Genomic DNA, 27,435 nt, shown 5'->3' on the forward strand with positions numbered 1-27,435 from the left:
ATTCTTTTTAAACACACGGACGTAGATTCAGCCCAGTAGCAAAAAGTTCGCTCTCCGGATCCAAATCCCCATGGTACAATGTGTTAAGCCTTTTATTGATTAAATAGTGTTAAATGTAATACAATGCCAAACTTGAAAACACATTTACAAATTCGATTTCATTCAAGGAAAACGTAATGCCAGCTTCTATGAACATGTACAGAATTTCTGCCTCTGGTAGATCGTAGAGATTTTAAGCAACTCGTTGTGGACATCTATTTGTCCTTATTTACAGCGACCCTATTGTTTATCCGTGAAAAACAGGTGGCTTTGCTTTCACTTCATGTGGAAAAACAAATTATGTGGGTGACTTACACATAAACCGCAATCAACAACATGAAAACTATATCGTTGTGTCTGTTGTGTCAGATAATGACAAACGGTGGATGGTCATGGGACCACCCAATCTTCATTTCAGATGTAAGTATGCCATGGACGCCATGGCGCCATGTGAATGACGATGGACTAAACTTCACAGGTCATGTTCTTCATCAACACAAAATGGTATAAACATTCAGTCTAAGATGGCAATTGTTGGAAATAGCGGGTGAGTGAGTTTGGTTTTACGCCGCTTTTAGCAATATTCCAGCAACATCACGGAAGGGGAAACCAGAAATGGGCTTCCCACATTGTACCCATGTGGGGAATCGAACCCGGGTCTTCGGTGTGAGGAGCGGATGCTTCAACCACAAGGCTACCCCACCGCCCCTGGAAATAGCGATATTCAGGCCAAACCGGAGGACGGTAGATAGCAACAACCATTTTCTCGCTGAACAGAGCAAAATGTAATTTCACCGGGAGCTCGAAGTATGATTATTAGGCACGTAGACCCGTTAGTTGATGTTAAGAACGAATTTGAACTTACATGATGCACAAAAGGTCCTGTTGACCACAATCGTTACAACATTTATATACAGCGCTCTTTGATCCTTTTTATCATAACATTTACTGTACGATAGCCACGATTCCAAAACCACGTGCTCCTCAGCGTGAAAACGGCGTTATTCATACTATTATATACCAATTTTAGATTTATTAGGCTATTTTATGATTTGTTTCCGTGTATAAGCTTGTGTTACGAATACATTCTAAGATGCCAAATAAAACAAAAACGGTACGAGTTGGTGGATGTCGGTTTAACTAGGAAGTTGATCCTAATGCTCCAGTAAGATGAAGCTTGACATCATATTTATGCTTTATTCGTCTTGACGATAAGCCAATAAGCCAAACGTTATGTCGTGTTAATCCATTTATTATGGGCATTGTATGGAATAAGCGAAAAAAGAGCTTTTTGGAAAAGATATTTCGTTGTGAGAGTGAGTGAGTACGGTTTTACACCGCTTTATCACGATATAATTCATATCTCGACGGGGATGTTGTTGTCAGATATATACACAACGTGCAGGATAAAAATGCAATGAACGTTGGTATTTGTATTCTAATTGAAATATATTTGAAATATTATAGTTATAGTCTTTTCAAATCATTCCTTTATACCCATTCACTCTTGATATTTCCAATGTATCACTATGGATGATGTTTCTTTTAATTATAAGGCCAGGATCAGCTTATGTGAATACAATACAGGTTTGGTTTGTTGTTTAACGCCGCACTCAACAATACTCCAGCTATATGGAGGTGGTCTGTAAATAATCGAATCTGGACCAGACAATCAAGTGATCAACAGCATGAACATTGATCTACGCAATTGTGATACTAGGACATGTGTCAACCAAGTCAGCGAGCCTGACCACCCAATCCCGTTAGTCGCCTTTTCCGGATCTTCACGAGCGAACAATTGTAGATAGTTACAAAGAAGCAAACATGGCAAACAACTGACTCATTTTGTAGATTTTTTTTGTACGGTCGGTATGACGTTGTGTTTGACAAACGAGGACGTCGAAGTCACTTTTCCTCATTTATAGCGACCCTGTTGTCAGTGGTAGGTCCATACAATATAATCAAAAGCAAGTGGTTTTGCGTTGTGGTAAAAGAATTTTGAAGGTAAGTTACACATAAACCGAATTCATAGAATTTGTGGTTATATGTTGTTTAGCGTCTCAATCAACAACATCAATGCTTATGGTTGTGTTTGTAAACAAGGCAGATAATGACAACGGGACACTAACAAACGGTTCATATACTTGGATCACCATTGTCAGAAGCCAGGCGCCATGTTAATAACGATGGACTCAACCTCAACCTGACCCACTGAGATACTATGACGTGAGTGAGTTTAGTTTTACGCCGCTATTAACAATATTACAGCAATATCACCGCGGGGTACTCCAGAAATGGGCTTCACACATTGTACCCATGTGGAGAATCGAACCCGGGTCTTCGGCGTGACGAGCGAACGCTTTAACCACTAGGCTACCCCACCACCCACTCAGACATTCAGACACTGCGCCCTGTTTTATGCCCAGCGTCCGGCAGGTTATTCTGACCCGGAACTTCCAGTGGCTACAACATATTTCAAACGGGGCTGTATGTAAGACCGAAATATGCATGTTTTACGTACAAAACTGCGATAAATGACAATATGAAAGGGCAATTTGTCTTTATTCTTTTGCTTAAAGGGACATGAATTATTCAGGAAATAAATCAATCATAATTGCAGTGTGTCTGACTATCTGGAATCCGCACTAAGGAAATCAAGTACAGGTTGAATCATGTTTCATACAACAGGCGCACCAGGTATGTCTGAATTACAGCTGTAACGTATAATATAAGCTAAATACGTAGCTTTGATCAAGCAGTTATGTAACCCTAATCCGAAGCGATATAATTTCACGCAACATTTACACTTGAATAACTTTAATAAAACTTCATATAGCGATCTTATTCTTGTAATAAGATACCTTGGGCGATGGGGTAGCCTAGTGGTTAAAGTGTTCGCTTGTCACGCCGAATACCCGGGTTTGATTCCCCATATAGGTACCATGTTTAAAGCCCATTTCTGGTGTCCCCCCGCCGTGATATTGCTGGAATATTGCTAAAAGCGGCGTCCAACTGAACTCACTCACTATAACACTTTTCCAAATAACAACAGAAGAAACCTACATACAGTATCTTCAGATCAAGGAGCACCAGAAATGGGCTTCACGCATAGCTATTCATTCTGATGTTCCACCAGAAAACAAAGGAAACTACCAAGTGTGAGTGGGCGGTGGGGTAGCCGAGTGGTTAAAGCGTTCGTTCGTCACGACGAACACCCAGGTTCGATTCTCCACATGGATACAATGTTTGAAGCCCATTTCTGGTGTCCCACGCCAAGATAATGCTGGAATATTGCTAAAAGCGGCGTAAAACCATACTCACTCGTCACTCTAAGTGTAAGTTGGATTTCATGCCACTTTTAGCAGTATTCCAGCAGTATTCCAGCAGTATTACAACGGGGGACACCAGAATGGGCTTCAGTGTTCTCGTGTGGTCAACCGAACCAGTGCATTCGGCATGAGCACTATGCTGCTTAGAAACGTCGGAACTAACGTTACAGGAATATTCACTATAGATGTATAGATGAAAACTCGACACTTTACAGTTGATACCAGCTCAGGTCTCATATGATTCTACTCTTGTCGTCTACATAGATTTCTATGTATCTACTGAGGTATGTTGAAAGGTATCCTGTCAACTAATCGATTTATATAGATAGCATACGGCGCAAGAACAAGCGTTCAGCAATATTCCAGCTATATGGCTGCGGTTTGAAAATAATCTAGTCTGGACCAGACAATCAAGTGATCAACATCTTACAATATATGACCAACCATGCTATTACATAGACAAACTGATCATACAATTTGTCAATAAAAGATTTCCGCGTCATTATATATTGATGTATTATATGTATAATGTGAGTGAAATGCCTTCTTAAACACCGAATACCAATATTCTTCGATCTTTAACGGAAACATTTTGCATAAATAAATGTTCTAATTGCGGCTTGGGTTCACACGTGACGTGTAAATATCATCACATACACGAGCCGCACGCGTGACAGTAATCTTGCATGAGATATGACTGACAATGGCCTTGATTTGCATGTCAATTCTAATACACACCTGCGCAAACTCAGACCGTTCCAAATACGTAAGTTCGTTGTTAACATACCTAAGATAATCGTTCAATTCCATATTTATTTAAATAACGTCACCAGGACTACATTTTCAACACCTGCATATCCCTTGTCTAAATAGCCATTTTACAAAAACGAATTTCGTCTCTTCAAGGAACCTTTAAAATCCAAGAAAGTATGGTTTAATATGCACTGAGGATTTGTTTCTCTGAATGCGTGAATCTTTTGGCCATTGCTAAAATTGTTGGTATGGATATTTAACAAGAGAAAGTGATATTTAGAATGTGGAGTATTAAGAAATATTTCAAGCGTGCCGATCGATCAGATTTTCCGGGTTTGACATCTAGTTGCGAAGAGGAAAGTGTTTGATGCAAACAGATCGGTTATTCAAAGTATGTTCAGGAACACTTTATCAATACAGAGCAAAGATAATATCCGTGGTAATTCTGGTGGAAGATTTGATTTATTATTCAGCCATCCTGAGTGGATTAATAAAAATAAGTTATTTATTTGATGTTTCTATATGAACAGCCGTTTCGCGAGAACAATGAAACCTGAATGATAGACAAAGCATATGGTGGACATTTGTTTTCATGAGCCCGGGCCGTCCTTCGTCTTATGTTAAGTCCAAAAATGTACTTTTAGGTAAGTTTGATTTGGTTATCAGGATACTGTGATAATGTTATTTATCTGTAGCATGTGTAACACTTATGAAACGATATTTTACGACTTCCTGAACACAGATTGTCAACCGTCAATGACGTTGCAAATCGATATTCAGAGTTACCTGCCTTAGACGTGCCTGAATCCTATGACTGATGATTGCTGTGATAATGATTTATGGTTTGTCAACACCAAACCTGACCAGAGTGATAAACGTCAGACACCTTCTTCACTTCGGCTATCTCTCTAACATCTCTCCCCAAAAGTTTCATTGAAAATGCCTAGAAAGAAGCTACTCGATTTGAGCAGATCAACAAGTTTCAGTTACCGTATATATGTGCATTGTTGATCAACGCCTTTGTAAGAATTCAAATGTACGCGATAAATTCCATAGGCCTTGCATTACACAGCCTCTCAAAAATGCAAACATCAAACTAAGGGAATAACATTTCGCCCGTGTTGTGGTATGAAATCAGGATTTGTTTTAAGGTATACAACTCAGACATATTTTTTTTCAATATACAGGTTGCTCATTGTTGTTTTCATGTAATTTAATAACGAATATTATTCTTTTGCAAGAGCTCATTTTTTTTCAAGAATGCGGTACATTTAAGAAATATCAGTACAACAGGTCCTTGAAATTGGTTAAGAAGAAAAGAGGTCAAAAGTCTGTGAACCGTAAATCAAATTAAAGAATTAAATTAAATTATATTAAATTCAAGTACGAGTTACTTGTGCCTTATTACGACAATATATTCGTCATTGCCATGTGTTACGGTAGTAATATGGAAAGTACCACATCTTTTCAACATGCGATATATTCTCAGTTGCAAAGACATGATTTACCAGTGTCAGTTGATGTGATTAAGAGATGTCATTAATCACGTTGATACACTTGTAAACATACTTATTTATACAATAACGTTCCATCAAATTACAAGCACTGACTATCATTTTACCTGTGGGGAGAGGAGCCATTGTAAATGCTTTGAAGATAATCACTTGAAATGCTTCAGATCTTAGCTGATATTGACTTAAACTGTTCATGTTAATAACACGTTGGTATGATTGCAATACGTCTTTTGAAGTTTCTGGGGCGGTGGGGTAGCCTAGTGGTTAAAGCGGTCGCTCGCCACGCCGAAGATCCGGTTTCGATTCCCCATATGGGTACAATGTGTGAAGCCCATTTCTGGTGTCCCCCGCCGTGATATTGCTGGAATATTACTATTAGCGGCGTAAAACCAAACTCACTCACTTTTGAAGTTTCTCTCATATTAGCGGGTTTTTTTGGGGGGTTGCATCCACATCTGGCGGCAGCTACATATATAAAACGACAAGAACTGTCTACAATCAAAATCAATTAATTCCTGCTGTTCGTTTATATAATGTATGCCAGCTGTCTGTATTCATGATTTACAAACGTTTCCCATTAAATCTAACAGTAAACAATGTTTAATTACTGCTAACTGAACATATATTATAAATAGCACATTTGAACCATGAACTATCTTCTCAAACAAATTGTCATAAACCATTAGCTCCTGTCTTCACACTCAAACGACTTCTCAAATGTAATTTCACGCAACATTTACATTTAGACAACTTTAATACTACTTCATAGAGACCCTATTCTTGTAATAAAGGCTCGAAAGACAACTGGGGGCGATGGGGTAGCCTAGTGGTTAAAGTGTTCGCTCGTCACGCCGATGACCCGGGTTCGTTTCCTCACATGGGTAAAATGTGTGAAGCCCATTTCTGATGCCCCCGCCGTGATATTGCTGGAATATAGCGGCGTAAAACTAAACTCACTCACTCCAAAGACAACTTACTTGTAATTCTCAGTTTTGTCAAAGGGGGCGGTGGGGTAGCCTAATGGTTAAAGCGTTGGCTCATCACGCCGAAGACCCGGGTTCGAATCCCCTCATGGGCACAATGTGTGAAGCCCATTTCTGGTGTCCCCCCGCCGTGATGTTGCTGGAATATTGCTAAAAGCGGCGTAAAACCAAACTCAGTCAGTCAGTTTTGTCAAAACGATTAAGCTACGGTTTTGACCCCAATAGGCATTCGTACAATTCCACAACACACATGTCAGCGTCAGGTCCACTTAGCAGTGTACATTTAGCTGTGACAATGTAACAATGTTACAGTCACTATAACTATCCTTCTTCCCTGTCAGGCCATGAGCGACGTGCTCAGTTAAAACTCCTTCAGGAAAACCATGTTTACAGCTTGCTATGTTTACACATCGTGACCTCTCAACCCGCCAGGTAACTTTGAAATTTACAGTTGTCAGGAATTGTTAAAAGGGAAATGTATCACAGGAACCTATTGTGTATGCATCAGAATGTGTTTTAATACATATTCCATAAAACTTTAATATTTATCTCTTTCTTGTTTAACGTCACCGTCAGCCATATTCCGGCTGTGGTGGTCAACAAATAGTCCAATCTGAACAAAACAAGCCAGTGAGTGATATCATGAGCATCGTTCTATTCAATGGGGATTCGATGGTATGCATCCACCAAGTCAGTGAACCTGACCACCCGATCCCGTTTAGTTGCTTCTAAACACTTAAATAAAAATATAGAAAAGGCCGAGGGACGACACGGTTCATCCCGTTCCTTCCATTACCCATAGACATCAAAGTCCTTGAGTGCAGGCAAAAGACGTGAGTGTTAGTGCACTTGAACATTAACAAAATTAGATGTCAAAGAGACCGAGTAAAGATATCAATCATTTCGTCCATATTGTTAAAAATGATAATATATGCTTCGTACACATCTGTATTGCCACAACCCGTGAAGATCCGGGTGAGAATATTGATCTTCAGTAACCCATGCTTGTCGTAGGGGGCGACTAACGGGATAGGGTGGTCAGGCTCGCTGACTTGACACATGTCATCGGTTCCAAATTGCGCAGATCGATGCTCTTGATGTTGATCACTGGATTGTCTGGTCAAGACTCGATTATTTACAGACCGCCGCCATATAGCTGGAATATTGCTGAGTGCGGCGAAAAACTAAACTCACTCACTGTATTGCCACACAGGTGTCAATTTCGAGTATTTGGTATTTAGGAACAAGATATAAAACTATATTTTTTCATGTCATGGCATCGAGTTTTTGACATATGTTGAAACAGTTCGCACGCAGGAACACTCATGTCATATACTGCCAAACTCGTGCATATTCTCAAAACTATTAAAAGATCACAGAGTTATAATATGCAATCCCTTCAACAAAAATGTTGGTGAAACACCTACCTTTTCCCAGGTGAACGCTGCACACCTGGTATATCAACAGAAGAATCCAGGTGAAAACTTTCATCTCGCCGCGTTTGCAATCAATACAGGTAGAACAGGGTTCCTCTATCAGGAAACAGGTGAACACGTTTCAGTGGAGATGTTTTACATAACACCGTCTTCCGTAAATCATATCTTTTCTCGAACCTGGGTGAATAAACTACGTCTATGGAGAGGTTTATATCACGTAAGTGAATAGTTTAACGGTCTCACGTCCAAAATTACGACAGTTTCTGCTTAAAACTCCAAACATCAAAGAGAAGTGTCCACACGATTTCCCATGTTGACAATCTGTAAACCAAGGATGTAGATTAATCTTAACGATTAATTATGTCTTTGACGTTAAATGCGTTGATATTCTACAGTCTCATCATGGCCGATTATTGAGGCTCTTCATTAGCTTTAAGTCAAGATGTCAGTAAGCCTTGAGAAGGTTCAGTCAAATCTATCCGTACTTGATCTAACAGTCACACCATATCCCGTTACACCGAAGAAACTGTGCTTTGGGTCATTCCGTGTGATGTATGCGAGAAATATTCAGTGTTTGTGTGACCGAATATATGTACAGCCTCGCATACTACATCAAACGTGGTCGTCAACAACATCGTCACGGTCTGCAAGCTGTAGTCATGTGGATATGTGTAATAAATCTTCTCCTACATCACATCATCACATCCTTCATCGCATAAATCCAACTTGACCGTTGCAGTAAATTAGCAACTTTTCTGAAAGATCCTTTTTCACGCACGGACAACCGCACTATATAACTTACACCGACAGTCGCAAAGTGAGATGTTCGCGAATTATGATGTCACTCTTTCCGCGTCTATATCACTCAATCATATTCTCCAGGCCCACGTGATCTTGCCGCCCTATGGGACGGGCTTTGCGTACGTCAGTCAGCACGCATAACGTTAGAGGTTTGAGGTGACCGTCACTTGGCGATATTTGGATGCTTTTACTCGTGTCCAGTTGAGAATGTCACGTGATCTCCCGACGTGTCTTTTTCTGGGTCTCCAGGCTTTGTAACTGTAAAGAATGCAATACATCTTCAGAATGTATTTAACCATAGATTCCATTCACATAAAACGATGGTACTAATAACCACAACGTAATCTTATTAAAAGAATATCAAATATATTGAAGATAGCTAAATTGATTAAAAATATAGTGATTATTGATTTCTTAATGCATATATTAATTGCATGACGGTGTACTGTGGGGTTTTAATAAAACAAATCAATGAAAAAATCTTTAAAATCTTTAAAAATATAATCAATCGAAGCTTGGCTGAATTGATTAAATCATGTCATTAATATATGATTTAAATGTATTCAATACAAAACAAAACGAGACATAAAAATATATATCTATTTGCCATGGTGTCTTAAAATGAAAAGCTTGGTGCTAAAAGCACTACTAACCCTGGTCGTTCTCCGGCTCATAAATCATCTCGGGGAGGCTTTATCTTGAGATTATTGTGACCTGGTGATGTTGACTCCGCCTGTCAATCAGTCTTCTCCAACCAATCATCTGTTAGCCGAAAGTCACGTGACACGTGTCAATCACGCGCCGCTTGTATCCAAAGTGGCGATTATTCTCAATTGCACGCTTAAAATGTAAACAACACGATGCCGAGAATAAACAGTCGATAGAAATGAACTCGGTCCTGTCATCGGGAAATATGCAAGGGTTTATTTATCACCGTGTCTCAGCGAATTCAAACTCATCACTGTGTTAGCTCCCAACAAGAGCATCGTCTGTTCTTTAAGATGAGGGATGTTTTTGTTGTTGTATTATTTGCTCACTTAAAGCGGTATTCCGACGGACGGTCCACACTTGTGTTGAATATGACAGAATTAGATAGGGTCTTTCATAACAAGTGTAAAATAAATAATATGTCCAACTGATGTTGAAATTTCGTCCTTGACATGTTGAATGAGCCTTCAAAGCACAAATACACACAGACACACACCCAAGATTGTTGCCTCCAATCCGTGAAAACACTTCTGTTTTGCTTAAAAAATTATTAGTTTCCTGCACATGAAACTTTTTAGAGAAAATGATTTCTTTTCTCTTTGTAACAACGCATTTTTCTCTTCTTCAGGTAATACCGTGGAGTTAGTGTAGTTTTACGCCGCTTTTAGCAATATTCCAGAAATATCACGGCAGGGGACACCAGAAATGGTCTTCACACATTGTACCCATGTGGGGAATCGAACCACGGTCTTCGGCGTGACGTGTGATTGCTTTAACCACTAGGCTACCCCACCGCCCCTAATCAGAGTTGGATTGTAGGGTGATGATGGTATGGTAATGGGAAGCTGATTCCATGTCCGAGTGTAACTGGAATTCCCTTATAAGGAAGGGCCTTCTGTAAGACTGTGTGAGTGAGAATGCATATGGTTTTACGGCGTTTTAGCAATATTCCAGCAATATCACGACGCCAGAAATGGGCTTCACTCATTGTACACATGTGGGGATTCGAACCTGGGTCTTCAGTGTGACGAGTGAACCATCTAACCACCACCCCACGCTTTCCTTTGTGGTTGCACAAGCCATGTAGGCATCATTTCGTTAATGTTTCCACATAGTTGAACATAAGAACGAGAACGTGAGTTAGGCCAAACCACAAAATGATTTGAATATATAAAACTCAAAATGACTGGATAAAAACTCGGACTTCCAGGAAAACTGAAAAATAGTTTTATTCCCAATCCAATTATACAAAAAGAAAGATTGACGTGCTTGATGTCTCACAACGATGTCCTCCCTACACACATAGAAACAGACACAGACAGACAGACACACGGACTGACACACACACACACACACACCTGTGTTATTGTTAGATTATGGCTAAAAGCGTCGTAAAAGACTCACTCCCCCAAAAAACAAAAACAACAACAACAAAAACAGACCCCCATGTGAATATGAACGGGTCGGTTCCTTCTATCAGTTTAATTGGGAAGGGGCTGGGAGTGTGACGAGTGAACCATCTAACCACCACCCACGCTTTCCTTTGTGGTTGCACAAGCCATGTAGGCATCATTTCGTTAATGTTTCCACATAGTTGAACATAAGAATAGAACGTGAGTTAGGCCGACAAAATGATTGAATATATAAAACTCGGATAAAAAAGCGGACTTCCAGGAAAACTGAAAAAAATAGTTTTATTCCCAATCCAATTATACAAAAAGAAAGATTGACGTGCTTGATGTCTCACAACAATGTCCTCCCTACACACATAGAAACAGAACACAGACAGACAGACACACGGACTCACACACACACACACACACACACACCTGTGTTATTGCTAGATTATGGCTAAAAGCGTCGTGAAAGACTCACTCAAAAAAAACAAAAAAAAAACAACAACAACAAAAAACAGACCCCCATGTGAATATGAACGGGTCGGTTCCTTCTATCAGTTTAATTGGGAAGGGGGCTGGGTTTGAAGGAAAGACCATCGTCCTGCAAGTCGTAAACAGATTTCACAACATTGGTTAAGATCAGATTTAAAGATGGCCTCAAGCAAACCGATGTTTGTCGTAAGAGGCGGCTAACTGAATCGGATGAACCGACTTGATTGCATGACTTCGTATCCCAATTGCTTTGATCAGTGCTTGAGATGACAATCCCGGTTGTCTGATCCGAAATCGATTATTTACAGATCGCCTTGACAGAGGTGACCATTGAGGCGTTGCACAACATTCACTCATAGCCTTGTATAATGTTGTTCACCCTAGAATCGTGTGGGTTGAACTCTTAAAGATATATTTATAGTTTGTTTTCACAAATATTTAACCGGAACAGCTGCTGTTGCCATGGGGGCAGGTCTCGTGGAATACCGGACCGCCTGTCACGGGATGTCAGCTGATGACGTGGCTGTCAGTTTCAGGTACGTTATATCTGACATGTATGTATAATGTAGAAACACAAGTAGGGTGCGAGAAGGCGACGCGGAAATTGTCAGGATCATCTCCTGTCCCAGAGATACTCTTTTTGTCGGGGCGGTGGGATAGCCTAGTGGTTAAAGCGTTTGCTCGTCACGCCGAAAACCCGGGTCCGATTCCCCAGATGGGTACAATGTGTGAAGCCCATTTCTGGTGTCCCCCACAGTGATATTTCTGAAATATTGATAAAACGGCGTAAAAATAAACTCATTCGCTCACTCACTGATACCCTTTTACAAGGCTATATTGCAGGTGTGGTCGATATGAGTTACGATAGCCTTGTGGTGACAGTGTTCTCTCGTCACGAACAGCCACTGTTCGATTCCCAACATATGTACGAAGCCCATACTTAGTGTTCCACGACGTTATATTATGAGAATATTGCTTAAAGTGTCATAAAACACAACGAACTCAGTTATTAAGGGCCAAACCTTTTCATAATAAGAGAGTTCATGAAAAATGTCAGTTCCGATAAAAATTATCCACTAAACTGAAACATCAGTGAGTGTGGTTTTTCGTTGCACCTGACAACACTCCAACTTCATCAGGGGTAGATTAACCAGTAAGCCTGGGCCCCGTTCCTCAAAGCGATCGTAGCGCTACGACAGTCGTAAGTCTATGTTAAAGTATGGGAGTTACGATCATCTTAGCGCTACGACAGTCGTAAGTCTATGTTAAAGTATGGGAGTTACGATCATCTTAGCTCTACGACAGTCGTAAGTCTATGTTAAAGTATGGGAGTTACGATCATCTTAGCGCTACGACTGTCGTAAGTCTATGTTAAAGTATGGGAGTTACGATCATCTTAGCGCTACGACTGTCGTAAGTCTATGTTAAAGTATGGGAGTTACGATCATCTTAGCGCTACGATCGCTTTGTGGAACGCTTTGTGGAACGGGTAAAGAACCTACGTCTGTAGCATGGAGAGTCAACACTTCAAAAAGGGGCTATTATGCCTCTTCATGATGAAATCAGAGCTTTGTAACACATTTAACAAATATAATTGTTGTCAACGAAATTGTCTGTGTTATCCAGTCGACAGAATATATTTTGTTATAAAAATAAATATTTTCTTTCTAAAGAAATCCGCTTTTCTGTTTTCACCAACCTACAACTACAACGGCCCGTCACTTACGCTGGTGAAGGGACGTGTTTCTCCTTATATTTTTAGTGCATTGTTTGATGTTTGTTTCATAATAAATCTGCTCGGAAAGTATTTAACTGTCTCTAAAAGTCATAGGTGCATTCTCTCCATCTGTTTCGCTAACTGTTAATGGCAACGTGACGCTGTTGCAGCATACATCATCGTTGACGACCCGTCAGTACACCGACATCTTGCACGACTTTGCCGTCATGTTCACACACGACCAGGGATAATGTGTTTGTGGAGTCAAAGCTTCGTTCCCTGAAACGACCTCAGAGATACGGCTCTCGTAAGGCTATGTGAGTTACTATCTTGTGGATCGGGGATCTTCATAGCTGAGTAAATGAAAACACGAGTGAGTGAGTGAGTGGCGGGCTTTGGGTGAGTGATTCTTCTGTGTATAGCCAAATATCGCTGGTCTGGATTTTACTTGTTACACCTTAAATAGCGGTCAATAGCCAGTTCAAAACTAGGGCTTCTAAACGGATGACCACTATTCACTGCACCAGAAGCCAATGATTGTGGGTTCGACTCCAATTCGCCCGAACTGAGTTTACAGGTTTGTCGGTACCATACTCGTACTCGCTGGTTTCACTCATAGTGGATGGGTGGACGGGTAGCCCAGTGATTAAAGTGTTCGCTCGTTACGCCGAAGACCCGGTTCGATTTCCGGGTACAATGTGTGAAGCCTTTCTGGAGTCCTCCGCCGTGATATTACTGGATTATTGTTAAAAGAGGCGTAAAACCATACTCACTCACTCAAAGTAGAAAACGTCTAAGAACTGCATTACTCCGGGCTTTCCTCCCACATTAAGTTGTTGTATGACGAATTCTGTTAATTGAGGCGTCAATTAAAACTCACTCACTCACTAGCCGTGTGGAAAACCGTATATTTCAGCCTAACCTAATCTTGCCAAGATATTGTAGTGTTGTAGAGCAGTCATTATTTGTAACAAACTAAGAGAGCACTAGTTTATCACCCTCGTTTGCAATGACACAGTCTTACATCTGTCCTCCGTGTTGGTATCTCTCACAAGTACTCATCTGTCAGATCCCATAAATACAACACAGTGAGAGTAGATGTCCACTGTCAGACCTTACCCACGCCTAGCCCGCTATAAATCCATCATTCGGTACACGAGGGACCGTGGAGAAACCCGTGGAGATCCAGTAGTGAGTGTTGTTTTACGCCGCTTTTAGCAATATTCCAGCAATATTATCACGGCTGGGGGCACCAGAAATGGGCTACACACATTGTACCTATATGGGGAATCGAACCCGGGTTTTCGGCGTGACGAGCGAACGTTTTCACCACTAGGCTACACCATCGACCCTGGTCAGCATCCCGTGTTTGTCGTAAGATGCGAATAAAGGGATGGGGTGGTCAGGCTCGCTGACGTGGTTGACACATGGTTGATGCTCATGTCGTCGATCACTCGATTGTCTGGTCCAGACTCGATCATTTACAGACCGCCGACATTTAGCTGGAATATAGCTGAGTGCACGGCGTTAATCAACAAACAAACCCTTGAAGATACGGATAAGAACTGGGCCTAGATTTTCGAAGCTCTCTTAGCGCTAAGGTAGTCGCAAGTTAATGTTAGGGTATGGCACTTACGACTATCTTAGCGCTAAGACAGCTTCGAAAATCTAGGCCTGAACAGATTTTCGAAGCTCTCTTAGCGCTAAGATAGTCGTAAGTTAATGTTAATGTATGGCATTTACGACTATCTTAGCGCTAAAAGTGCTTCGAAAATCTAGGCCCTGATCTATAATCAGGGACGACCCTCGAGGTCGTTTGGTCATCATATCCCACGTGTGGGGCGATGGGGTAGCCTTGTGGTTAAAGCGTTCGCTCGTCACGCTGAAAACCCGGGTTCGATAGCCCATATGGTACAATGTGTGAAGCCCATTTGTGGTGATATTGCTGTATCATTGCTAAAAGCGTTGTAAAACTAAACTCACTCTGGTGATTAGGCTACCAAAGCGCCCACTTTAAATAATAGAGTCTTCCAACCTCTACTTTGATTCCGACGTCAGTTTACATTGTGACGTTCGGTTGGTTGTGTCTGTGACATGACATCACGTAAGTTTGACATACCCGGGGTGGATGAGTGAGGGGAATATCGTCACTGGGTGATGGGATGTTACAACCATTTACAACATGTCCGGTTTTTGTAGCAAGTGTCAAAATTCTCTGACCAAATAAAACGTGCTCCCTTCGAGTTGAAATATTCCTAATATTTAGACAGGTGTTATTTTAAGAATATTTCAGCAGAGATGTCAAGACCGATTGTAGCGCCTCCTTCAGGTAGTTGTGTTACACTTGTGAATACCGTGTTGATATCAATAATTGCATTACTCTTGACCTTAATCATTAATATTCCCTCTACCTCTTTCTTCATCTTAAGGACCCGTGAAGATCCGGGGTAGAATAGGTCTTCAGCAACCCATGCTTGTCACAAAAGGCGATTATGCTTGTCGCAAGAGGCGACTAACGGGATCGGGTTGTCAGCCTCGCTGACTTGGGTTTCAATTGTCATCTGTTCCCAATTGCGCAGATCGATGTTCATGCTGTTGATCACTGGATTGTCTGGTCCAGACTCGATTATTTACAGACCGCCGCCATATAGCTGGAATATTGCTGAGTGCGGCGTAACACTAAACTCACTCACTCACTTCATCTTAAGATCCCTTGATTATGGATTGTTGCGAGTATTTGGACTAGGGTTAGAATGTGTGAATGCACATTAAGTTATTTCCCATGAATTTCACGACCGTACAGAGAAATAGTGAGTGAGGGAGGGGGTTTAGTTTTACGCCACTTTTTGCAATATGCCAACATTATCATGGCGGGTGACACAAGAAATGGGCTTTACACATTGCACCCGTGAGGAATAGGCTTCAGAACGTGTACCCATGTCGGGGAGTACATGAACATATGTAATCACAGAGGTGGGAGATAAACGAATTAGACAGATAGGAAAATCCACAATTACAGAGCTGGATAGATAGGCAAATATGGGCTGGTAATCACAGAGGTAGGCAGATAGATAGGCAAATGTAGGATGGTAATCACAGAGGTAGGCAGATAGATAGGCAAATATGGGCTGGTAATCACAGAGGTAGGCAGATAGATAGGCAAATGTAGGATGGTAATCACAGAGGTAGGCAGATAGATAGGCACATATGGGCTGGTAATCACAGAGGTAGGCAGATAGATAGGCAAATGTAGGATGGTATTCACAGAGGTAGGCAGATAGATAGGCAAATATGGGCCGGTAATCACAGAGGTAGGCAGATAGATAGGCAAATATGGGCTGGTAATCACAGAGGTAGACAGATAGATAGGCAAACATGGGCTGGTAATCACAGAGGTAGGCAGATAGATAGGCACATATGGGCTGGTAATCACAGAGGTAGGCAGATAGACAGGCAAATATAGGCTGACCATCACAGAGGTAGACAGATGGGCAAAAATGTAGGTATGTAATCGCAGGGTGGCAGATTTAGATGCCGATAAGTCGCTTTAACCTTTAAGAATGTCTACACCGTAAAACCAAAACCTTGAGTTACAACCATGATAAAAACAGTCAGTGGACATCTGCACATTTGCAAACGAGAGAAAATCAGCAAACGATATGCATCCTGTGGGACTCCACTAGGTCATTCCCATTCAACATCTGAAAACTCCCTCAACGGAAATTAAGAAATCGTGTCGAGAAACAAAAGATCAAGGCCTAGTCACGTCTGGTCTCGGCTAAAATGGTATTTTTATGGGGGATTACTGCCGATGTTTAAGTGTGAGATCTCCTAAGGTTTGCCTCACGGTAACTCGTGGGCAAATTTACTCAAGAAGGGGCTATTTAGTCAGAAACCTTGTAGACTTTTCACACAGGTCTGACAGAGGTATCCGGGCGATGACGTACATGTCGTTGGACGTTTAACGTTTTGCCTTGAAGCAAGTTTTTATCTATTTCTCAGTTTGGTGAAAATAGATTGAAATTGAATTTTAGGAATTATCAATAACAATGTAAAGGGTTAGCTTGGCGAGAGGGGAGTATCCTATAAGACCTGGCCTATTGTCGGCACGTGGGTTTACACTGCCGGTGAAAGGCGGTGATACGCTCACATTGAGTCAAGAGCAACAGTCCTTTGAATCATCGTCCAAATTAAAGACAGCCGATCGTTTTTTCTGTCTTCATAAAGCACACACATTTAAAACACGAGGTTGACTTTGTAATAAATTATGGGATTTAAAAACTAGGTTAGTGAAATAATCGGTCAAGGAAAAATTCAGTTATTATTGTTGTGTTTGAGACTTGACGTTTACACTTTTTCGGCCTCTATTTGCAACGTAGTGACGTTTTGTAAACATGTGTTTTTCCTTCCTTTCCCCCTTTTTCTGTTTTGGGTCGGGGTTGCTTTTTGTGATTGTTTCTAATATTTTTATCAGTTTTACCCAATGTTTAAGTGTCCCTATGCCTGACATAATATTTTATCATTTTTTGTGGTGGCATTGCATTCATATTTACTGGCGAGGGGGTAAAACGTCCACGCGTCACGCTGACGACCTGGGTTCGATTCCCTCACGGGTACAATGTGTGAAGTCAATTTCAGGTGTACCCTGCCGTGATATTAGTGGAATATTGCTAAAGACGGCATAAAACCATACCCACTCACTCACACAATAATATTTCAACCTCCTCCTCATTATTCCTCCAATAACTAAACACACATCGTTCTACGTCAAGCTATAGAATCTAATTTCTAATATTCGATTTAAATTTTATGATTAATGTACAAACTGTGCTCTAGGAAAAGAGAGAAATGATAATAAAAATTGAAGTAATTGATGACATCATGCGGAAGAGTCAGTGAGTGAGTTTCGTTTTACGCCGCTTTGGGCAATATTCCAGCAATATCACGGCGGGGGACACCAGAAATGGGCTTCACACATTGTACCCATGTGGGGAATCGAACTCGGGTCTTCGGCGTAACGAGCGAACGCTTTAACCACTAGGCTACCCCATCGCCCCTCATGCGGAAGAAGGTGAATATCTCTTGGTGATAACGTACTACTCAAAAGAAATGAAATCTCACCCGACTCTTTAACATCACTGTAGTTGATCTCTCAGATGACTTTAGTTAATCTGTCATGGAATAGTAATACGTATGAAAGAATCGTGTGTTCTTGTCTTCATTTGAGTAGTATATGTTTATTCCCAATTACTCAGATTTAAGCTGGGGCGGTGGGGTAGCCTTGTGGTTAAAGCGTTCATCACGCCGAAAACATTGGTTCGATTCCACACATGGGTACAACGTCTGAGACCCATTTCTGGTGTCGCCGCTGTGATATTATTGGAGTATTGCTAAAAACGGCGTAAAATCCCCCTCACTGAGATTTAAGCTGAACCCGAGAATTCGTTTCTATTTTCAAAATTTGTCTCTTCCAATTTACTGTGAGGGAGTTAATCCAACACCAGACAGAAGCGCCACGTACACGTCCCTCCGTGACTCGCTCTCAGTTCATACCCGTGTAGGATATGCAGTGTGCTGTTTCCACGCAGAAAATGTCTTCAGTGGAAAGGGGAGATTTGTAGAAACTGACAGAAACGCACAAAACGTGTACCTTCAGATTAAAACATGTGTAGAGATTTGATCCATCATTTAGCATTGTCGTACCATGTCCTTCACAGAGCATACACTCTGTAATCCCATGCGTCAGGTATGTTTCAAGATCATGTCGTCAGCAAGTGTGTGGTGGTCCCTGTTTAGTTTAACTCCCTGACTCATCTTGTTTAATCGTTGCAAGAAGCTTTTTCTACACTCCAAAAATACTTCACGGGTCACAGACAAAAGCTCAACATGGACAGAACGAAACAAGCATTGTGTGACGTTTTTTTCTGGAATGTTCATGTCATATCGTAAATACATGATGTTATGTTGTGTTTTATAAAATTGTGATTTGGTGCCACATAGTCCGTAGTTTTAATTGTTGATTTCGCGAATGTCTTTAGTGAAATATCTCCCACTCGTCAAAGTGTTGGGATTCGCAAATTCGTTTCGTTAAGTGGATATTTACTCCAGATCGAATTCTTTTTCGTGGATGTTTTTCTTTCGGTGAGTTTTGTTTAATTGTCAATCGATTCCATGGAAGGGAAACAAAAAGAGAAAATAGAAGAATTACCTAAAATAACTCTATTTATGGACTGAATTCTTACTTGTGGATTTTTCTTTCAGTGTCTTTTGTTTAATTGTCAATCGATTGCGTGGAAGGCAAACAAGGATAGAAAATAGCAGAATTACCCAAATAACTCTATTAATGGATAAAAGTGGAAAAATTACCTGTCTGGCAAACTGGCTTTAACAAAAAGGTCAATTTCAAGTATTTCCGAAAAAGTGCAGAGACAAGTTTGGTCTGTTAGGGGGTTTAAGTAACAAATTTCCACTGTTACAACTAATAACAGCAAATTGGTTTCGTTTGTACATTTCCATAACGCAATGCCTATCTTAGATCCGAGTCATATGGATGGCTTACAGTTAGCCATTAACGCACCTCTGTAGCCAAGTTGATCGTAACCCCATACTTTAACATAGAGGTCGTATGCTACGATTGCCTTGGTAAACAACGTGGGATAGAGGGATGATTGATTGTTCGTAAAACAACTCTCACTCACTCATACACGGCTGAGAACATGATAAATCCCCTTCGAATAAAACATACAAAATGAGGAATACGTGATTGTTTGAGTAAGAAATTACACCAACCCGACCAGGCTCACTGACAACAGATCTGCGTTCCCCCTTGCCATCTTGCTGTTGCGGCTCGCTTGTCGTGAACAGAGGTGAGGTGAGGTGAGGTGAGGTGAGGTGAGGTGAAATTGGGTTTAACGTCGTGCTTGAGGATATTTCGCTCATATGACGACGTGCATGCGTGTGTATGTGTATGTGCGGCTGCTTGTACTAGCCCAGACTTAAGCTGGTTTATAGTGCTAGCCCACTGAGATACCATGCCGCAGTGAAGTATGAATACCCCACTCAGACACATTATACTGACTCCGAGCCGACCAGTCCTTGTTGTACCCATTAATGCCGAGCGCCAGGCAGGGACCAACAAGCACCATATTTTAACGTCTTTTGGTATGACGCGGTCGGGGATCGAACCCGCGACCTTCCGCTCGGGCGGATCGAACCACGGAGGCGGTCGTCGTGACAGAGACTTCCGGCTACCCGCGGTCGGGGATCGAACCCGCGCCCTTCCACTCTCCGGGCGAACGCGCTAACCACTACACCACGGAGGCTGTCGTCGTGAACAGAGACTTACAAGGATAAAATAACGGGATCGGCTACCCGGGCGCTCTCACTAGCTGAATGCACGTTATTCCAGCCCATTTGCGCCGAATGCTTAATATGATATTCGTCACTGGAGGGAATACTGCGGACGTATTGCTGTAATAATAATAAACAACCGACAAACAAGGGTACTCACTTGGGGCGTTTTTAGGACTTACTTCAAAAGAGGACGGGGAAGTTCGTTGGTTACGTACTAAAGTTAACCCGAAAACTCGGGTTCGATTTCCCCAGCGGAATATGGCTGGAATATTACTTTGATCGGCAAAAATCTTCACACAATGTTCTTTTAATCAAGGCCATAACGTAACTGTCTTGTTTCAGTCACCTGTCGTTCGTTATGCAAACCAGGTGTCGTATTAAAAAAGCAGTGAAACCATTTCAGTGTAACAAAAAACTTCAGTGATATTAGTTTACCTAGTGTGTGTGTTTTCCGCCATGGGGCGGTGGAGTAGCCTAGTGGTTAAAGCGTTGGCTCGTCACGCCGAAGACCCGGGTTCGAATCCCCACATGGGTACATTGTGTGAAGCCCATTTCTGGTGTCCCCCGCCGTGATGTTGCTGGAATACTGCTAAAGGCGGCGTAAAACCAAACTCAGTCAGTCAGTCAGTTTTCCGCCATCTTAGCAACATGCCGTCCATTGCTTGGTTTGTTGTGCAACGCCGCGCTCAACAATATGACATCTGTATGACAGGGAGTCAGAGGGAAGAAATACCTAATGTTTTAAAATTATTTTTAAAATGTCACCCCGTCATTACATTTTTCAAAATGATTTTTAAATTGCATGTGTAAAATGTTATCAGATTATAATTTAAGATGCTTGGTGCCGTTGCTTACACAACCATTCCGTTATCTTTACACGAATAATGAGAGAACGTTACGTAAGGCCTCTGACAGAGCGCCAGTCCTTTTTCTCTCCCACCGTGAACACTATTCAAAATGTTGGGTCGTGTTCTATTCGTTATTCATGTACTACATGTGTAGATGTGGTGTCATACTCTAAACGACAACGCGCCACATACAGGCAGCTCATTGTCGGATACCACGCGAGATGTCAAATCCGTATCCAACCCATCGACCTTCAGAGTGTAAATACTGTGTTAGGTCGACACGACACATGCTGAATCAAGCTTTGTTTAACATGATAAACGACATTGGCAGTATATGTTATAGTTGTAAAAAACCCAGACATTTGTTTGACGTATTCCGTTATGTTGTTTGTCATGCTGATTGCCTGCGGAACGGGACCCGGATGTACATGACGTCATATGCGTAGAGCAAATCCGTTTGGTGACGCTGAGCAACTTGATAAATTTATTTTTCAGACAAGGCAATGAAAATTTATATCGAGCTATGTAATTCAACATGCATGTCAAAATCATTAGAGATCATGAATACTTGTAGTGTTGACTAGGCACACAATTTCATAAAGAACCTCCGATATTCGTGATTCGGATGACACAGATGGTACACCTTGTTCAAACTATAGAGTGAGTGAGGTCAGTTTTATGCCGCTTTTAGCAATATTCCAGCAATATCACGGTGGGGACACCAGATACGGGCTTCACACATAGCGTCCATGTGGGGAATCGAACCCGGGTCTTCTGCGTGACGAGCGAACGCTTTAACCACTCGGCTTCACCAATACCCCTAAAACTGTAGAGGTATGAAGACGCAGAGATGTATAAAGATTGACTTTTTCAGCTAATACTGTACGTGTGTTTGTCATATACACGCTTAACACAACGTTTCAACATATGTTGAATATATACATTGACACATTGCGAAGTCTGTTTTCATAAACAACGAAATTCGATATGTTGCAGTAGAACAAGCGTTTTTTTGTTTGTTTTTTTAAAAATATAATTCCGTTTGATGTTCAACGCGCCACTCAGCAATATTCCAGCTATATGGCGGTGGTCTGTATATAATCGAGTCTGGACCACACAATCCAGTGATCAACATCATGAGCATCGAATACGCAATTGGGAACCGATGACATGTGTCAACCAAGACAGCGAGCCTGACCACCCGATCCCGTTAGTCGCCTCTTACGACAAACATGGGTTACTGAAGATCGCTTCTAACCCGGATCTTCACAGGTCCTTTTTCTTAGTACTTTCGTTTGACGATAGCAGTGGAAACAACTCTCCACAACGGAGTACGTTACTAGATGTCTTGCAGTGCCATGTTCTTATGACTAATGATGTGTAATATGACAGGACTGACTGACTGACTGAGTTTGGTTTTACGCCGCTTTTAGCAATATTCCAGCAACATCACGGCGGGGAACACCAGAAATGGGCTTCACACATTGTACCCTTGTGGGGATTCGAACCCGGGTCTTCGGCGTGACGAGCCAACGCTTTAACCACTTGGCTACCCCACCGCCCCAAGATGGTGGTGGTGGTGGAATTGGGTTTAACGTCGTGCTTGAGAATATTTCGCTCATATGACGACGTGCATGCGTGTGTATGCGTATGTGCGGCTGCTTGTACTAGCCCAGACTGAAGCTGGTTTTATAGTGCTAGCCCACTGTGATACCATGCCGCTGTGAAGCATGAATACCCCACTCAGACACATTATACGGACTCCAAGCCGACCAGTCCTTGATGTACCCATTAATGCCGAGCGCCAGGCAGGGACCAACAAGTACCATATTTTAACGTCTTTTGGTTTGACGCAGTCGGGGATCGAACCCGCGACCTTCCGCACTCCGGGAGGACGCTCTAACCACTACACCACGGAGGCGGTCCCGCCCAACTATGACATGACATGAGTCACATCTACCTGTTAGCACCGTCACTGACATTACTCAACCTAGCGTCGTCAATATCTGGGTATCGTGATTGAAATGATGTAAGTACGTAGTATTTACAGTCTACGTAATGATTCAACAACAAGAGTAGGTTTAATCACTAGGGCTTCCACGGGAACTCGAGTACTCGAGGACGAGTCGGGTTTAACTGGACTCGAGTCCATTTTCTAGGACTCGAGGACTCGAAAAGGGGAGATAACTCGAATTATTGGGTTACGTTGACAGACTGTCTGCCATGTGCTGAGCATGAGCGGCCGTTAACGTCTAATATTAAGATAAGATATAACTTTATTATCCCCCGGAGGAAATTCTTATACATCCAAACTGTCTCAAAATATACACAATAATGACATGCACAAAACGAAAGCTATTTACACAGTAAAACTGACATGATATAATTCAATTAATCACATAGGTAAAGAGGCTGAATAATTCTAGCTGTTATCACATGGTGATAATTCAAAATATTTGTTGCATTCACGAATACTTGAGGGTATGAAAGACTGTCAAGCTCTGTTTGTTTTGAGGGAAGGTAATCGACAGCAGCGTCCACAAAGAAGTACTTCAAAATGGTGAGATAAAATATGTTAACTATGAATTCTAATTTTAGTTGCCTTTTTGACAATCTGGCACTCATAGATAAAGGGAATATACTCGAAATTTAGTCGGCAGTATTAACAATTTTGAAAAGTTTTTGTTGCGATCAGACAGGCCCCATACCAACACAGAAAACTGTAGGTCAACACACTTTGAATAAAGGTTTGATATAAACTGTCATTACGATTTTGTCAATGCCTTGACGATAATAAGGTTCAGAATCAGAAATTAGGCCAGCAACAGTGGCGTCATCTGCGAATTTCACAGTAAACAAGTCATTTAATGACAAGTAACAGTCATTGGTATACAAAACGAAGAGTACGGATGAAAGAACGCAGTCCTGTGGAGCTCCAGTAGAGGTTGAGAGTAAAGAAGATTGATATCCATTGACACTGACATACTGAGTTCTATGTACCCTGAATTATTTAACCCATCTGATAATGTTTTTATTAACACCTAGATTAAATAGTTTACTCCTCACAAGGTGTGGCTGTATGGTATTAGTTGTTACAAGTATGCAGATGAGAGTAAATATTATACATCGTTTGAGATTTCACTTCTTAAAATGATTAGGTAACTATCTTAACAGACATGGAGAACGATAAAAAAATCAAATGTATGGGCGTGTCTTGATCTGGATAGTGAAAAGAGAAAAATAACCAAATTCCGCCTGTGCGGTATATCACTGCGTATAACACATTTGGCAAGTAAACATCCAAATACTGATTCTGACCAATAGGAAATGTTAGTCACACGACGATATGAAGTCGGAATGAAGTAAGTGTTCACTTGTGTGATCGCAACACATGTCATGTCGGTTACGCTATCGTTTGTTTGAAAGGTATGAATTTCGAGTACTCGGGTCCGAGTCGAGTCTCACCCCTCGAGTACTCGAGTCCAAGAAAATGGACTCGTTGAAGCCCTATTAATCACACGGAGTAAAGAAGCTACGGGTTGGAATGGGTGTTCAAAACCAATGATTGTTTTCCCACTGTTAACATCTGGTAAGAATTTGACTTAGAACTGCAGTCCATACATGGCTTAAGAGACAACTAAATGGGTAGGGTGGTCAGGAGAACGATGCTCATGATGTCAATCACTTGATAGTCTGGTCCAGACTATTTACAGTTAGACATTATAATGATAATAATAAGTCATTTGCTATTGCGCACAGTCTCCAAACACCAAGTGATTGCTCGCGGCGCTTAATCAGAATCTGATTATTATTACTCGGGATAACCCAAGCTGCCTGTTAGGCGCTAGAAGGTTATAGATACGTGACTTTATCCAACCGGGTACCCATTTTCTGCTGGGTGAACAGAGGCAATTTTGAACAAACTCACTTGCTTAAGGTAAGACCTAATGTATCACATGTGCTTCGTTGTGGGGCAGGACTGAAGTCCTAGAAACTCTCAAGCGTCAAGCTGCCAAACACGGTCACCCATCCAAGGACTCTCCGAGCTCGACGTTGCTTAACTTCATCTGATTCGTGACCTGAGCTCTGTGCATGGGACCACACGCCAACATAAACAGGCATGCGATGGTAACAGACAGACATGACGTTAAATAACAAATGAACAACTTACTACAAAACCATAACTGGACTGAAATATCGTGTACCATATATGTAACAACAGTTCCTGAATATGGAGATGATTGCAATAAGGGTAGGTATAAAATGTTCACTATGTAACTGATTTACAATGTAATGGTAAATGTATTGATTGAAACATATGGTAATTGTTTTGTGATATAAAAAAAAAAGTTCAACAAGGGTACTGTAATACGACAGAGTTATTTAAATCGTTTAGTGATTATACCTATATGTCATCATTTTTTATGTGTTATACGTAGTCGCCAAATTCTGAACATGGGCCTGTCGGTCGGTAACAAAAAAAAGAAGAAAAATTAATAAAGACAAGATTATCTGAATAATGTTCTTGATTCTCATTTATTGTAATTCTTATTACAATTTCACAATTTCTCGCCTTCTTTGGACTTGTGGCAGAGTGACTGATTGAAAGTTCAACATTTAATATGACGAATCGGTACATTTTAGGTTCGAGTCTGCGGTGATGGAATGAAACAGCTTTTTTGGGGAGGGGGTCCTGGCGATGGGAAACACAGAAAATAAAAATGCTCCCCATGCGGCTGAGATCCTGTTAGGACTTGGCGATACCACTTATAGCCTGCCTTCACAGATACGTGACAGTATATGGCAGCACATGAATACAGCTATCTCTCTCCCACGTTTAAGCATTAGTACTGAATCTGAACACCCCGCTTGTCATTTCAACATAACACAGTGATTTTGTTGATGCCTCGCATCAAGGTGTGCCTGCCTTGACAATGACAAAGGATGTGCCTATCCTTTAAAACCGAACACGCCGGTGGTCATTGTCACAAAAGACACTTCTCATCCCCAATATAAAACAACATCCTGTTTCCAGTGGTGTTCTCGGTACATAGAATAACACAAATCTTCCACGGGTCAACATTCTACATTTACATGTTTATCTTTAAGAGGCTTTTACCGTCCATTATGACCATATTAAATCCGATCAGATCAGCTTGCCATTTTCCCAGGTTTTCTTGAACAGTTAAAAACGATTAAAACAATACATTTTCAATACGTTTTGACATTCTTGGCGAACTCACCACAGTTAACTTCTGTTCTCCGCGGATGCGGTGGAATATTTGTAATGCACGAATCCACACACAGGGGCAGCATATTTACAAGGAGACGGGGCCAAGTTAAACACAGAAAAACATAAGATGACTCAACCGTAGATTTTATGAGCGCACCTGCCGGTTTCCCCGGCAGACAAACATGCTTGTGTCTGACATTTCTGTGACGATATTCCTCACGTGTGGATCTCAAGTCACGTGCACACAGAGACACTAATGCCTTCGTTTCACACGATCGACCTGGGCTTTCATTGAGTCGTTTTTTAACATGTTTAAATATTCTCAGTTAAACGAATACATGAAAGCAATACTGGTAATCCAACGATCAGAAATATTGATGCCGTATATAATTCTTGAATTATTTCTGGGAACCATGAAGGCGGGGAAAGCGTGTCTTACTAAGAAATTGTGAGTGTGCTTGGTGGGTTAGATGATAAAGGTATAGTTTATGTGAGAAGCATCCTGCAAGTCCTCTCTTTACCCCGATAAAGCTGTGTGGAGAAAAGAACTCGCATGTTCCTTTCTGCAAAAGGACCGCCTCCGTGGTGTAGTGGTTAGAGCGTCCGCCCGGAGAGCGGAAGGTGGCGGGTTCGATCCCCGACCGCGTCATACCAAAAGACGTTAAAATATGGTACTTGTTGGTCCCTGTCTGGCGTTCGGCATTAATGGGTACGACAAGGACTGGTCGGCTCGGAGTCAGTATAATGTGTCTGAGTATAATGTGTCTGAGTGGGGTATTCATGCTTCACTGCGGCATGGTATCTCAGTGGGCTAGCACTATAAAACCAGCTT

The 27,435-nt window shown here is 41.5% G+C and overlaps 1 long non-coding RNA gene and 1 other non-coding gene across 2 annotated transcripts in view; one reads left to right on the forward strand and one right to left on the reverse strand.

Moving 5' to 3' along the window:
* LOC124262301 overlaps positions 1-23,597 on the forward strand; it is a 28,376-nt gene extending 4,779 nt beyond the window's left edge. Inside the window, exons 2-3 of the long non-coding RNA XR_006894544.1 lie at positions 4,991-4,998; positions 23,445-23,597. This is a non-coding gene — a long non-coding RNA (uncharacterized LOC124262301). The remainder of the gene's footprint in view (positions 1-4,990; positions 4,999-23,444) is intronic.
* Positions 20,418-20,491, reverse strand: Trnas-gga. Its single transcript has one exon. It is a non-coding gene; the product is annotated as a tRNA-Ser (tRNA).
* Positions 23,598-27,435: the final 3,838 nt, after the last annotated feature.

This window comes from Haliotis rubra, unplaced genomic scaffold, assembly GCF_003918875.1.
Source record: "Haliotis rubra isolate DU_JTF1 unplaced genomic scaffold, ASM391887v1 Scf83, whole genome shotgun sequence".
NCBI classification, from domain to species: domain Eukaryota; kingdom Metazoa; phylum Mollusca; class Gastropoda; order Lepetellida; family Haliotidae; genus Haliotis; species Haliotis rubra.